The following is a 12,906-nucleotide window of genomic DNA, read 5'->3' as shown; positions in this document are numbered from 1 at the left end:
TCATTTTTTTACTTGAAATTTTTATGGAATTTAGAAAACTCAATATGTTACTCTCTGTAAAAAATTATAATTTATGAATACTTGTAAGTCGGTCCTTTATATTTTCAAAGTTCGTGATTTGTAACAGTTTTTGTCGCGTAAATCACTTTTACCAAAATGACCATAACAGTTTGATCCGTAAATCGGAATCAAGCGATTCAAGCGCCTAAACGATCCTTATAACATTGCCTATCATAATCAATGCTTATTGTTCTAGAAACTACAGTTTAAAACTTCGGTACTTTCTGCAGAAACTTAAAGTTACGATTCGTTGGTTTTAACAGAGTTACGCTTACGATCGGGGTTTCGTTTACGCCCTAACTCTTAACACAACCATCAACAATTATCATTTCATCTTCAAAAGAAAAACTCCTCTCAAGAACATCATGTTCTTGAGGTAACAACAATCAACCTTAAATCTATTTAGCTTAAACTTCAAGATCTCAAAAATACCACTTCTTAAACTAAGTTTACTACCACATACTAAATGGATCTTAAAAATGAATCTTAAATAAAATTGGGCCAAAGATTTTTACCTTAATTGAAAGCTTGATATGTGTTCTTGAGGATGGTGGAGGATTGGAAGTGCTTGGTATGATTTTTAGAAACTAAAACAACCATTGAAATCAAGAAACCAAAGAGAGGTTACTATTCATACTATTCACTAGTGAGTTTCTTGATTTTATTTCACCCATCAAACCTTGATAAAAATAGATGAAAGAATTTTCTTACCTTTGTTTAATTTCTAGGAGGCTTTAGATGGGGCTAGAACTTGAGTTTTGAAATTGAATTTCTCTCTTTTTCTTCAAGGGGCTGAATGGAAGCTTGATGGGGTGGGGGGTATTTATAATAGCTTCCCTTGGTTACTTAGCTTGGTTGCTTTGCTAGGTTGCTTCTAGGAAATGGGGTGGAAGATCTTGCACTTGATTTTTATTCTCCTAGGTAGAATCCTAGGTTTATTCTTGTTGCAAATCTTAGGGACAAATCTTTGTAGCTTGCTAGGTTACAAGCTAAACTACATGTGTTAGCTTTCTTAGCACACTATTTTGCTAGCTAGCTTGATCATCCTATGGTTAGCTCACTATTTGATGAAGTAACCATGGTTACTTTGTTATCATGGTTTAGTTAGTGCGTTACATTTATTTAATCAGTTTACGCGTTCGCTCGGTCGCTTAAACGTTTTCGTAATACTTATTCGTAAATGGTTCGCGACGTAATTCCTTTAGTATTTATTTCTTATATTTTTAATTATCATACTTGAATATAAATCCATAGGGTTTTAATATCATAATTATATCGTGATTCCTGTAATCCTCGATGATTCGTAAATATGGTCATTTTTCAAAGTTCATTTTCTTCGAAAACTAATAGCGTTTACATACACTCATTTGGTACGTATAATCGAAATATCAACTTCGAAACTTATTTTCTCATGCACTACATAGTGTGGGCTAAAAAATTTTCCCCGTCCGTCAGGGTTACTATTCATTAAATATTTTACAAGGTCTCAAAAATTCAAGTTGTTATATTACTATTCAAAAAGGTCTTTTACCGATGTCAAAAATTTGGGTTCTTACAATGTTGACAGACAAACCATATGAACAAATCAAACAAAAGCACCTTGACAAAGTGCTGTCTGCTCAAATTGTGATAGATGCTCATGATAAAGAAAATCTAAAAGAGAAATTGATCTTATTTGATGGAAGAACTTATAGACTAGCTGATACTGATGTGCTAAAGAAGTCTGTCAGAGAGCTTCAACATATTCACTATCTTCTGGAAGTAAAATCTGATATTACAAGAAGATGGCTAGAATACATTTTGAAGGCTATAAGAGATCTTCTCAGAATCTCTGGTACAAAGGCTTCTCAGTACATTCCAATGATTACTGAAGATGATGGAAGGGAAATTCCTATGCTAAAGAACTCTGCTAAGGTGGAAGTTATTCTGAAAGGAAGATGTTTATGTTTTAATGAAGACTCTTCACATCCTAGAGTTATCAGACATAGTGATGGACTTGAAAGAACATCAATTCAAGCTCTCAGAACAGCCATTTATCAAATTGGTGATAGTAAAGATGAAAAACTGATGCAGGTCAAAGCATAGTTAGTTGAAGTTCTGAGAAAAGCTGAAGATAAGCTGGTAAAAGATTTTGTTAAGAATCATTATGGATTCAGATTGATCCAGTGATGATGTTAAAGCTGCATGTTCTGTAAGTTGTAGTTAATAGTCTTATTAAACTCTTATTGTATTTGAACTTAAATGTTTTTGATATCATAAAATCTATTAACTTGTATATTTTTGCATAATTTACAAGTTGGGGGAGATTGTTAGATATATTTGAGATGTCATGTCTAATATGTTTTATGTTTAGATTTCAGATCTTAACAAACAGGAAATATCAGGACTTACTGGAATCTGTACTTACTGGAAGTCAGAAGATAGATATCAGAACTTAAGGTCATATCAGAACTTAAGTACGGGAGGACTTACAGTTAAGGAAGGAAGCTGATTTACAGGATAGAAGATCGAGACTAAAACAAAAGAAGATATCCATGGAAAGAGTTAGAAGATAAGAAGACTTGTATAAGATATCTGATTGATATATTTTAGGAGACAGAATTATATTCCATATCAATTAGAAGTTATCTTGTAACTGTGTACTATATAAACAGATATAGGTTTACACTATATGTGTTATCATTATCGAGAAGATCATACATTGTAACCTAACAGCTCTTACTGATATTTGTTCATCACTGAGAGAGAACAGTTCCATTGTAACAGAGTTTATTATATTGAATATATATGTTTACTGTTACTTGTGTTCGAAATCGATTTGATTGTAATAACACTGTATTCAACCCTCTTCTACAGTGTTGTGCGACCTAAAAACCATTATTATGTTGAACAAGAAAATCAATACCCCTTTGAGTTGCCCCCAACAACGCTGTTCTTAGAAGACACTATCAGGATTGAGATGTTGGAAGAAGAAGAACCCCCAAATGACATAATCCAAATAAATTTCAATGGGGAACAGCTCGAAGGGAGATTTCATGTTTTGTAGAGCCTTAGATAAGATATATATAAGGTAAATGCCCCTCTTCCTGAGCGTGCGCCCTTATCTTCAAGGATTCCGGAAGAAGTTGATGCCCCTATCATACAGGGCACACCTTCAATCAGAAAAGAAGTTGATGCTCCTCCCCAAAAGGATGCGCCTTCTTAGAAAAATAATGAGGATCATAATCAGCTCGACTTGGATCCACGGATACCAATACCAACGGAGAAAATGGGGCCAGCAGAAGACACAATTGAAATCCCTATCGATGAAAAGGATCCAAGCAAAGTTTTAAAAATTGGATCTCAGTTGGCTCCAAGGGCTGAAAGAAGGGCTTTTTATATTTCTCTTGGCAAATCTTGATGTGTTTGCGTGGAGCCATTCTGACATGGTTGAGATTGATCCAGAAGTCATGTGTCATCGATTGAATATTGATTCCAAACATAAAGGAATTTGACAAAATCGCAAAGCTGTAAGTGGAGAAAGGGCTGTAGCATTAGCGGAGGAAGTAGACAAACTCTTGGACGTTGGACTAATCAGAGAATCTTTCTACCCGAAATGGTTGGCAAATCCGGTATTAGTGAAAAAACCAATGTGAAGTGGAGAACTTGTGTGGACTTCACTGATCTAAATAAAGCATGCCCAAAGGATAGCTTTCTTTTGCCAAGAATTGATCAGTTGGTTGATGCAAGGCCGAACATGCTTTGCTAAGTTTCATGGAAGCCTACTCTGGTTATAATCAAATTCCCATGTATGAGCCAGATTAGGAGCATACCTCCTTAATCACTGACAGGGGTCTCTACTACTACATCAGAATGCCATTTGGCCTAATCAATGTCGGGGCAACTTACCAAGGCTGGTGAATAAGATATTTAAGAAGCAAATAAGAAAAATAATAGAGGTATATATGGACGATATGCTGGTGATATCCAAGCGGACAGAGGATCATATAGCGGATTTGGTAGAGATGTTCCACATTCTGAGAAAATATAGGATGAAGCAGAATCCTCAGAAATGCGTATTTGGCCTTGAGTTATGGAAATTCCTGGGTTTCATGGTAAATCACCGAAGAATCAAGGAAAATCCCTCAAAAATCAAGGCCCTGCTGGACATGAAATCTCCCACCTATATTAAGCAGGTGCAAAGTTTGACAGGAAGAATTGCGGCATTAAATCGATTTGTATCAAAATCTTCAGATAGATGCAAGGAATTCTTTAAGGCAATTAAGGGCATGGGAAAATATTTCATGTGGACCTCGGACTGTGAGGAAGATTTTTAGAAAATCAAAAAACAATTGGGAAATCCTCTTATGCTGGCCAAGCCAGAAGATGGGGAAATATTGATTCTTTACTTGGAAGTCTCAGAATACTCCATCAGCGCGGCGTTGGTATAAGAGGAAGAAGGTCTCCAGTCACCGGTATACTATGTGAGTAAGAGATTGTTGGATGCAGAAACTAGATACATCAGCATAGAAAAATTAGTATATGCCCTTATCCTTGCGGCGCGAAAGCTAAGGCCTTACTTCCAAGCTCATCAGATAGAGGTCTGCACCACTTATCCTCTCAGATAGATTTTACATGAGCCAGAGTCATCAGGGAGAATGCTAAAATGGGCGGTAGAATTGGAACAATTCGATTTGGAATATTGCCCTCGCACGGTAATCAAGGGACATGCGTTGGCTGATTTCATACTCGAGTTTGATTTTAAGGTAGATGATAAGGCTATAGTGTTGGAAGAACCTTCATCCCAGGGAAATGCCCCTATCAAAATGAGAGAAGAGTTCCCATACCCTTGGTAGGTCTTACACGTTGATAGGACCGTGAATAATAACGTAGCAGGAGCCGGGATTGTTTTGGTTAGACTGGAAGGACATCATTTGATGAGTGGCATTCACTTCAAGTTTTATGTCATCAACAACGATGATGAGTATGAAGCACTAATCAATGGCCTGAAGATAGCTTTGAAAGTGGGGGTCGTGAATTTGATAGCTCGGAGCGACTCTGAGTTAGTAGTAAATCAAGTCAATGGGGGTTCCAGGCCCGAGGACCTCGAACGGAATTGTATATGAGATGTGTGTAGCGCCTTCTTAGAAAGTTTGGAAGTGCCAAGTTGGAAGGCATGCCTAGAGAAGAAAATAGCAGTGCAGATTCCTTGGCAAAGACGGGTTCACATATGGACAGCGTATTGCTAGGGCAAATTCCTTTAGGAATTCAGGAAATTCCAAGTATTCCAGAAGTGAGTGTGTTTCATATGCAATAGATCCCACAAGATACTTGGATGACCCCTATTCATAACTATATTTGGGCAGGGACTTTGCCGGAAGACAAGCTACAAGCTCGACCTTCGTTATCAGGTTGTGAAGTACATTGAGTATAATGGGGTGCTATACAAGCAAAGGGTTTAATCAACCATTGTTACGATGTGTAGATCTAGAGGAAGGAAATTATATTCTGAGAGAAGTACACGAATATATTTGTGGCAATCTCTCGGGGATGGCTCGTTGGCATTGAAAGCCCTTAGACAAGGATATTATTGGCCAACCATGAAAGAAGATGAGTTCAAATTTATTAGGGCATGTGATCGTTTCCAAAGATTTTCTAATTACTTAAACTCCCCAGCAACGTCTATAACTTCGTTGGAAGTCCCTGGCCTTTCGCTATATGGGGAATTGACCTCATTGGAGAACTTCCCAAGGCCAAGGGGGTGTGAAGTACGTCATTGTAGCTGTTGATTATTTTACAAAGTGGGCAGAAGCTATGCCATTAGCCTCGATCACGGCTAAGAAAATTAAAGATTTTGTCTTCAATTCTATAGTTTGTAGATTTGGTATTCCATACAAACTCATATCTGACAACTGGTAGAAATTTGACAACAAATAGTTGAGGAAGATTTGTAAGGACTTGAACATTAAGAAGGATTTCGCAGTGGTCTATCACCCGCAAAGTAATGGCCAGACATAGGCCATCAACAAGATCATTAAACATACTCTGAAGGCCAAGCTGGAGGAAAATAAATGAGATTATCCAGAGCAAATGCCAATGGTCCTTTGTTCTTACAACACAACTCCAAGGTCTACTATGGGCGAATCCCATTTTATACTAACTTATGGGTATGAAGCTATGATTCTCATAGAAGTGGGAGCTGGATCGCTGTGAAGGGATTTGTTCATTGAGGAAGATGTAGAAGTCAATCAAAGGCTCCACTTAGATTTTTTGGACGAAGCTAGAATGAATTCTCAGTTGAAACTTGCTGTATATCAACAAAGAATTGTGAGGTATTTTAATAAGAAAGTGAAGTATATGCCTTATAAGGTGGGAGATCTTGTTTTGTGAAAAGTCATGTCGAATACTAAAATAGCTCAGCATGGAGTGCTTGAAGCTAATTGGGAAAGACCATATAGGGTTAAAGATATACTTTAGAAGAGGACTTATCGCTTCGAAAACTTGGATGGCAAGCTCATTCCCCGGGCTTCGAATGCTGAGCACTTGTGAAAATATTATCAGTAGGGCACGACCTTGGCCCCCTCACTTCTATGATTGATTTTTATGTAATAGACTAGTAGAAAATAAATTCATCCTATCCTATGGGGTAGTATATATGACTATGAACCTTGGAACTAGCTGAAGGATCAAATTTCAAATAATTTCCCCATAAAGTATAGCAGCCATGGGACTTGTGTAATTTTTACACTGGAGCGCACTATTAATAAAAAAGATATTTAATTACATGTTTTTCAGAATATTGGAATAAAGTCATGCATCAGGCGCGCCCTAAGGGTGGAAGGCACCTTAATGAATTCTAATTGTTAAAATTATTACTCAGAAGATGTGAGGGCGCGCCCTATAGCAGGGGATGCGCCCAGATGGTGTTTAGTCTACAAAGTATAAAACTCATAAGGCATGTTACTAATTTATAACATTTTGATATATACCAAGCAGGCACACCTTCAAGATGAAAACATTTCAATTATGTATAATGTTTAATGTTTATTTACAGGCGTGCCCTATAAAGAATGATGAGGGCGCGTCCTTTGTATAAAAATTCAATTGGGAAGTTTATGAAGGGGAAGCAAGTAAAACATTTACAGAAAAAACTAAAAGCTTAAATCAGCACAATACAGGGCGCACCCTAGCGTAGAGGCGCCCTGGCAGATTTATCTTGAAGAAAAATTTCAATAAAAAAAGATTACTTCTAGACCCAATATTTTCTATCTATGATCTAAAATGTTTGTATATGCCTTAAATAAAGGGATTCTATAAACTATAAGGCGTGCCTTAACCATGAAGGTGTCCCTTACGTCTGGTACTTAGAAACTTTTGCTCGCAAACATAGATTTGCCCCTGTATACTTATTAAAGGGCATAAAATTGATAAGGATAACTGTGAAAAGATGATTAAATCCAAATGATTGTCATAATGCAAAACCAAAGGTAGCGAAATACTTACTCTTACAACTTTGCACAACATCAAAAGAGGGTTGGCTCCTCAAAGTATTAAGGGATTTAGTTCAAATAGGATTTAAAAGAATCAGGGTGCCCCCTGAGAGTCATTGGTTGGAGGAATTGATTGGAGAGGAACTGAGGGATCCACCTCAGGCGCGTCCTTGGCAGGTTCTCAATGGGCGCTCCTTCTTCCTCTTCCAAGCCAAGTTCAATCCTTTTCTCCTGAATCTCCTTAGCAAACTCCTTCTTGAACTCCACCATTTCAGCAGATGTTTCCTCGCCTAATTTCTCAAAAGTGTACTCAGGATAATTCGCTACAAATCCAATCCTGTAGAAATAAAAACCATTGGAAAAGGCTTCGTCTGTTATTATCCTTATCTCCTCCATCCAGCCATTCTTCTCTTGATCCTCAAGGTTCTCCACCCTCAGTTTTATCTCAGCAAGCTCTGTGTGGAGAGATTCAGCCTTTTTGTTGGCAGTATCAAGTTGAGAAGTCAAGTTCACCACTTCACCCTTGAGAAAAGAGATCCCGGAGTCCTTTGTCTTGATGTCTTTGGAGTGGAGTAAATCCTTGTCCTTGAGGGTGTTCAACAAGATGTTGTTATATCCTTGAATCCTTTCCAAGTGCGCCCTCTCCTCTAGGAACTTGTCTACAGCTTGGGTTGAATGAAGCATAAGCTGGCAGGAAGCTTTGACAGAAGCTCTGATGGATTCCTCCAAGCTCATTGCTTTCCATTTCCCTACTTCCTCATCATTCACATAAAGTGATCTTACAGGGGCGCGCCCAGAGATGGACTGGAGGAGATCGCCCTATAAGAGACTTTAGATGGGCCTGCACCAACATTGCCTCCAATCTCTGTGCTCTTATGTCTGTCTGTATTTAAAGACTCCAACCAGTCATCATCTTTGAGTTCTGTATTAATAGGAGCAGGGGATCTCTCTTTTTAAACCAGTTTTTGTTTGTCACGTCTTCGAGATAAAGGGACGTTGTCCATGGAGGAACTGTTTGAAGAATCTGCCATCAAGTTGCCTTCCTTGGAATCTCGAACAAGGCGCTCCATCCGGTTTAATAACTCAGGAGTGTGGTGAGCATTTGGAGGTTGATGTTTGAAGTAAGTGTTAGGAGGAGAATAGATTCCAAGGTTTGAGAGAAATTCCTTGAAGGGATGAAAAGGAGAAGACGCGCTCTCATCTTCCAGCTGTCACAAGAAAAGCAAAAATCATTGAGGGCATGTCCAATTCCGAAAAAGGAGAAGAAAATATGAAAAGAAAATAGTATAAGGCCTGCATTGAGAAGATAACATGCCCCATTCAGAAATTATATATATTGGATTAGTCTAAAAAGCATCTATCTTATCAATCTTTAAAGGTGCGCCCTGCACTAAGATGGCACGCCCAGTAAAAATTGTGTCTATTACAACACAGTAAGAAGGTTACTTAAAAGGAAATGGAAGGCGCGCCCTATCAAAGATTAAAACAATAAAGTGATGGGAGATTGAGGGATAAGGCGCACCTTGACATGGAAAGTTATGTCTAAAACTTAAAATCTAAGTACGCTCTTGATGGATAAACGAGATGGTGCGCCTTAAGCTGTTAGCGCGTCCTAGATAAATTTTGCGATATACGCACTCTAAACCCAAATTGGGCATAGAATAACAACGGTTGAAACTCTCAAAAACATAAATTTGAAATTCAAAACCCTATGATTTAGGATCTAAACTACAAAATCTGAATACATACAATATATACACATATATATACATGACTATACATATACACACAATAGTTGGTTGAAGAATACATGAAATAAATAAGTAAGATGAACAGTTGCAGTCTAAATCTTCCTATTATGCTTGATAAAACTGAAGGAGGAGGGATGAATCATTTACCTTTGTGTTTAATGAAAATATTGGACGGATAAAGTTTGAGAAATGATCAGAGAATAGGGTTGATTCCGAGCAAAAAGAAGATCACGTCGGTGTTGATACTTTTAGAGAAAAGGGGAAAGTGAAAAGGGAGTGAAAATAAAAGTAAAAAGTAAAATAATGAAAAGTTACTTGTATATATAGCTGAAAGGGACGTGGGACAGCTGTCAATCACGTCCATCACGCCGATCATGATTCCTGAGAAAGAAGGAACCGTTTTAAACTATTTAAAGTCCAAAGGGCGCGTCCTCGTGAAGGCGCGCCCTCTCTGATTATTATAGCAAGTTGAATGATGAATAAGTGATGTATACAAAGGCGCGCCTAGTTAAAGGCGGGCCCTATAAGATAATATCGATAGTACATGAGTTTATACAAATTTTAAAAATTCCAATCCCATTTTTAATAGCATATGGAATTTTGGGGTAGTTATTATACCCAAAAATTGGTATAAACATTATTCAGGACAAGATCAGACAAAGTGGTCAAAATTGAGAGATGAATACCTAAAATTAAGGAAAAAATAAGGCAAAATTTCCTTTGTAGAAGGAATATAGGAGCACCCTGTGAGTAGGGAAGGACGCGCCCTATATTACGAAGGATTGATGGTAAAATGCATCTGTAGATATTGAAGGCCCGCCCTCACCAGTTGAGCGAGATGCACCTTATTGATTGGAAGGAAGATTTTGAATAGTTCTCTAAGGGTTTACCCCTTACCAATGGAAGTTCTTAGAGCGCACCATAAGTAGACGATATAGCTTGCATAGGGATTCCAGCATGGTTACTTGGATGGATTCTTTGGGTGATTCAAGGGAGGTGGAGATTATTATTACTAACCTATTTAATGCAGGTACTCTCTTAAAGCTCTCCTTCCTGTAATACAACCAAAAGAAGGCGGTGTCCGTGGTCAGAGACCTCCAGGGGTATGCCTGGACGGAAGACCCTCTCCTGTAGTCAATGAGTGTCCTCATTGGGGATGTGGGGTAAATTTTGGTGTGTGCTTTGGGAGCTCTGTCTCTGTAGTCAACGGGTGTCCTCGTTGGGATACTTCGGAGTATCCTGCACTTTGCACCCAAAAGCTTGGGATCACTTGTCCTGCAATCTTATAGGGGATAAGGATGTGTCCAACATTTGGGGTGAATGTTAGGAATATGCTGTGAACTTGATGATAAATTAAATAATACACCTTAGTAGATTTAACTTAGTGAATTTTGTAGCACTCGATGGATAATTTAATATAGTCCTGACGGATGACAATTTGACATCCACCGGGTGAGTAGCTTATCTAATAAATAAGTATTGTAGAACATTTTTGCAAACAACTTTGTGTAGAATCTGTAGGAGCATATTAGTCATGTTGACTATTAGTGGATATGCAGAATAGGTTGATTAATTGTAAATATGAGATGTCTTATAATTTTGTATAAATGAAATGGATTCAAGTGACAAATAGCTACCTGACGGATGATCAACAAAGCTACCCGATGGATGATCAACAAAGCTACCCGACGGATGACAAACATGTACCCGACGGCTGATCAAATTCAAATATCTGTTGATAGTGACAACACAGTCACATGCGTTGGGTGTTTGCAAAAGGAATGTGGCGGCCTGTTAAGCAGGAATTTGAGAACAAATAATCATTACCATTTCCATGCTATTATGAAGATATTCAAAGATGCTGGAATAGAGTAGTGAAGCAGCATGGAGTTAGACTAGATATGTTTTATATTATCTTGTCTTATTGTCATGTAAACTTGGTGATATATATAAACCAAGTGTAGCTAGTAGAATAATTAACTAAGCACACACATTTTTAGAGAAACATTTTCAAGCTGTATTCTGTAGCATTTTTCTGTAAGTTTAGTTGTTCAAACTTGTAAGCAGCTGTGAGCTATTCAAGCTTCACAGGGTTCTCATTCGATATATATATATATATATATATATATATATATATATATATATATATATATGGTGGATACTTTCAAATCCACCAGAAAGTTTTAAAAGCTTGTATTTTTATTACTTTGTGTTTTGATTTATATAACTTCTTCATTCCGCAATCTGTAAATCAAACACTTATATATTTGTCGAGTTAGAACTGTTTTAAAATCTTCAAAAAGTAGCCAGAATTACATTCAACCCCATTCTGTAATTCTTGTTGTATTGTTAGGGAATAACAGTGAATCACGGCTATACCTGCATCCGCGGATTAGAGAAACAGCTGGTAGCGGAGGGTTATCCTTGGTCAGGGAGATGCCTTATCCATGAAGTCCCGAAGCCGCGGACGAGCCTTGGGCCTTTATGGTTGGGCCTCATCCGCGGACATTCCTAAAGCTAGTAGAAGACGGTTTTCATTAGGTTTCCTACTGGGCCTCAGGACAAGAGATCTATGCCCATTAGGTTTCTTGTTCCCCAAGAACTATGTTGGCTTGATTCCCTATAAATAGGGATATGTAGGCAAATTATAAGGGGTCAGAAGCGAGAGCACAAAGGAGCCACCAATAACCCTAAGCAATCTCAGCCACCAATAATCATAAACACCAAACACTGTTCATAGAATTCGACGATTACTGTTCATGTTTTCCGACGAAGAACCACCCCCACAAATCTTGTTTCCGGCTACGAACCTCAAAATTTGTTGTTACTAAATTCCTTCATCAACAGGTTATTACTACTGAATAATGAACAAGGATGTTCAAAAGCCTTGAATTTTATTTATGTTTTCCATGCCTTTCAAGGTTAAGCTAAATGTCTTTTGCAGAAGTCATGTAAATAAGAAAATTTATAATAGTAGCAGATACATTACTCGTCAACGATGCTATAATCATGTTATTACATGTCTCTCACATCTCATATTTAAGAGGATCAACTGTAAAAACAAAAATGGTACATGTTAGAAAGCTCAGCTTGGGTTTGGAAGATAAGTGAATCTCTAGTGATCTTTTCTAGGCCCTGTAATCAGAGGATCCATGAAGTTTATCCATTTGAATCGAACTTGCAGTGTTCGAAGAATAGAGAAAAAGTGGATTCTAACATATCTTGATATGTGATTCTGTTTGGAGCCATGAGTACTAAAGTTCAAGTTCAATGAAGGTCAACAATCAAACACTAAGGGTGGTGTATTGAAATGAGATTTTATTTCATTTTTTTGGATTTTTGAAATCAGCTGATATTAAACTAGGATTTTATATAATCTTTTAAAACCTGAAAGTATTGAATTGGTATTCGAAATAATACTATCAAATCTGAATGTATTGAATTGGTATTTTAAAATATGCTTTAAAATCTGCAGGTATTCAATTCGGATTTTAAAAAATCAATCAAAATCCTTGGATATTCAAATATTTATGGATTTTATTAACTCATGATTCTAAAACATTCGGAGGAGATCTTATATGTACATTTTGTATGATGAAATTAGGCATCAGAAGACAAGATTTCAA

The sequence above is a fragment of the Apium graveolens genome, chromosome 3 (genome assembly GCF_009905375.1).
Source record: "Apium graveolens cultivar Ventura chromosome 3, ASM990537v1, whole genome shotgun sequence".
NCBI lineage: Eukaryota > Viridiplantae > Streptophyta > Magnoliopsida > Apiales > Apiaceae > Apium > Apium graveolens.
Note: the sequence above shows the minus strand (reverse complement) of the source record.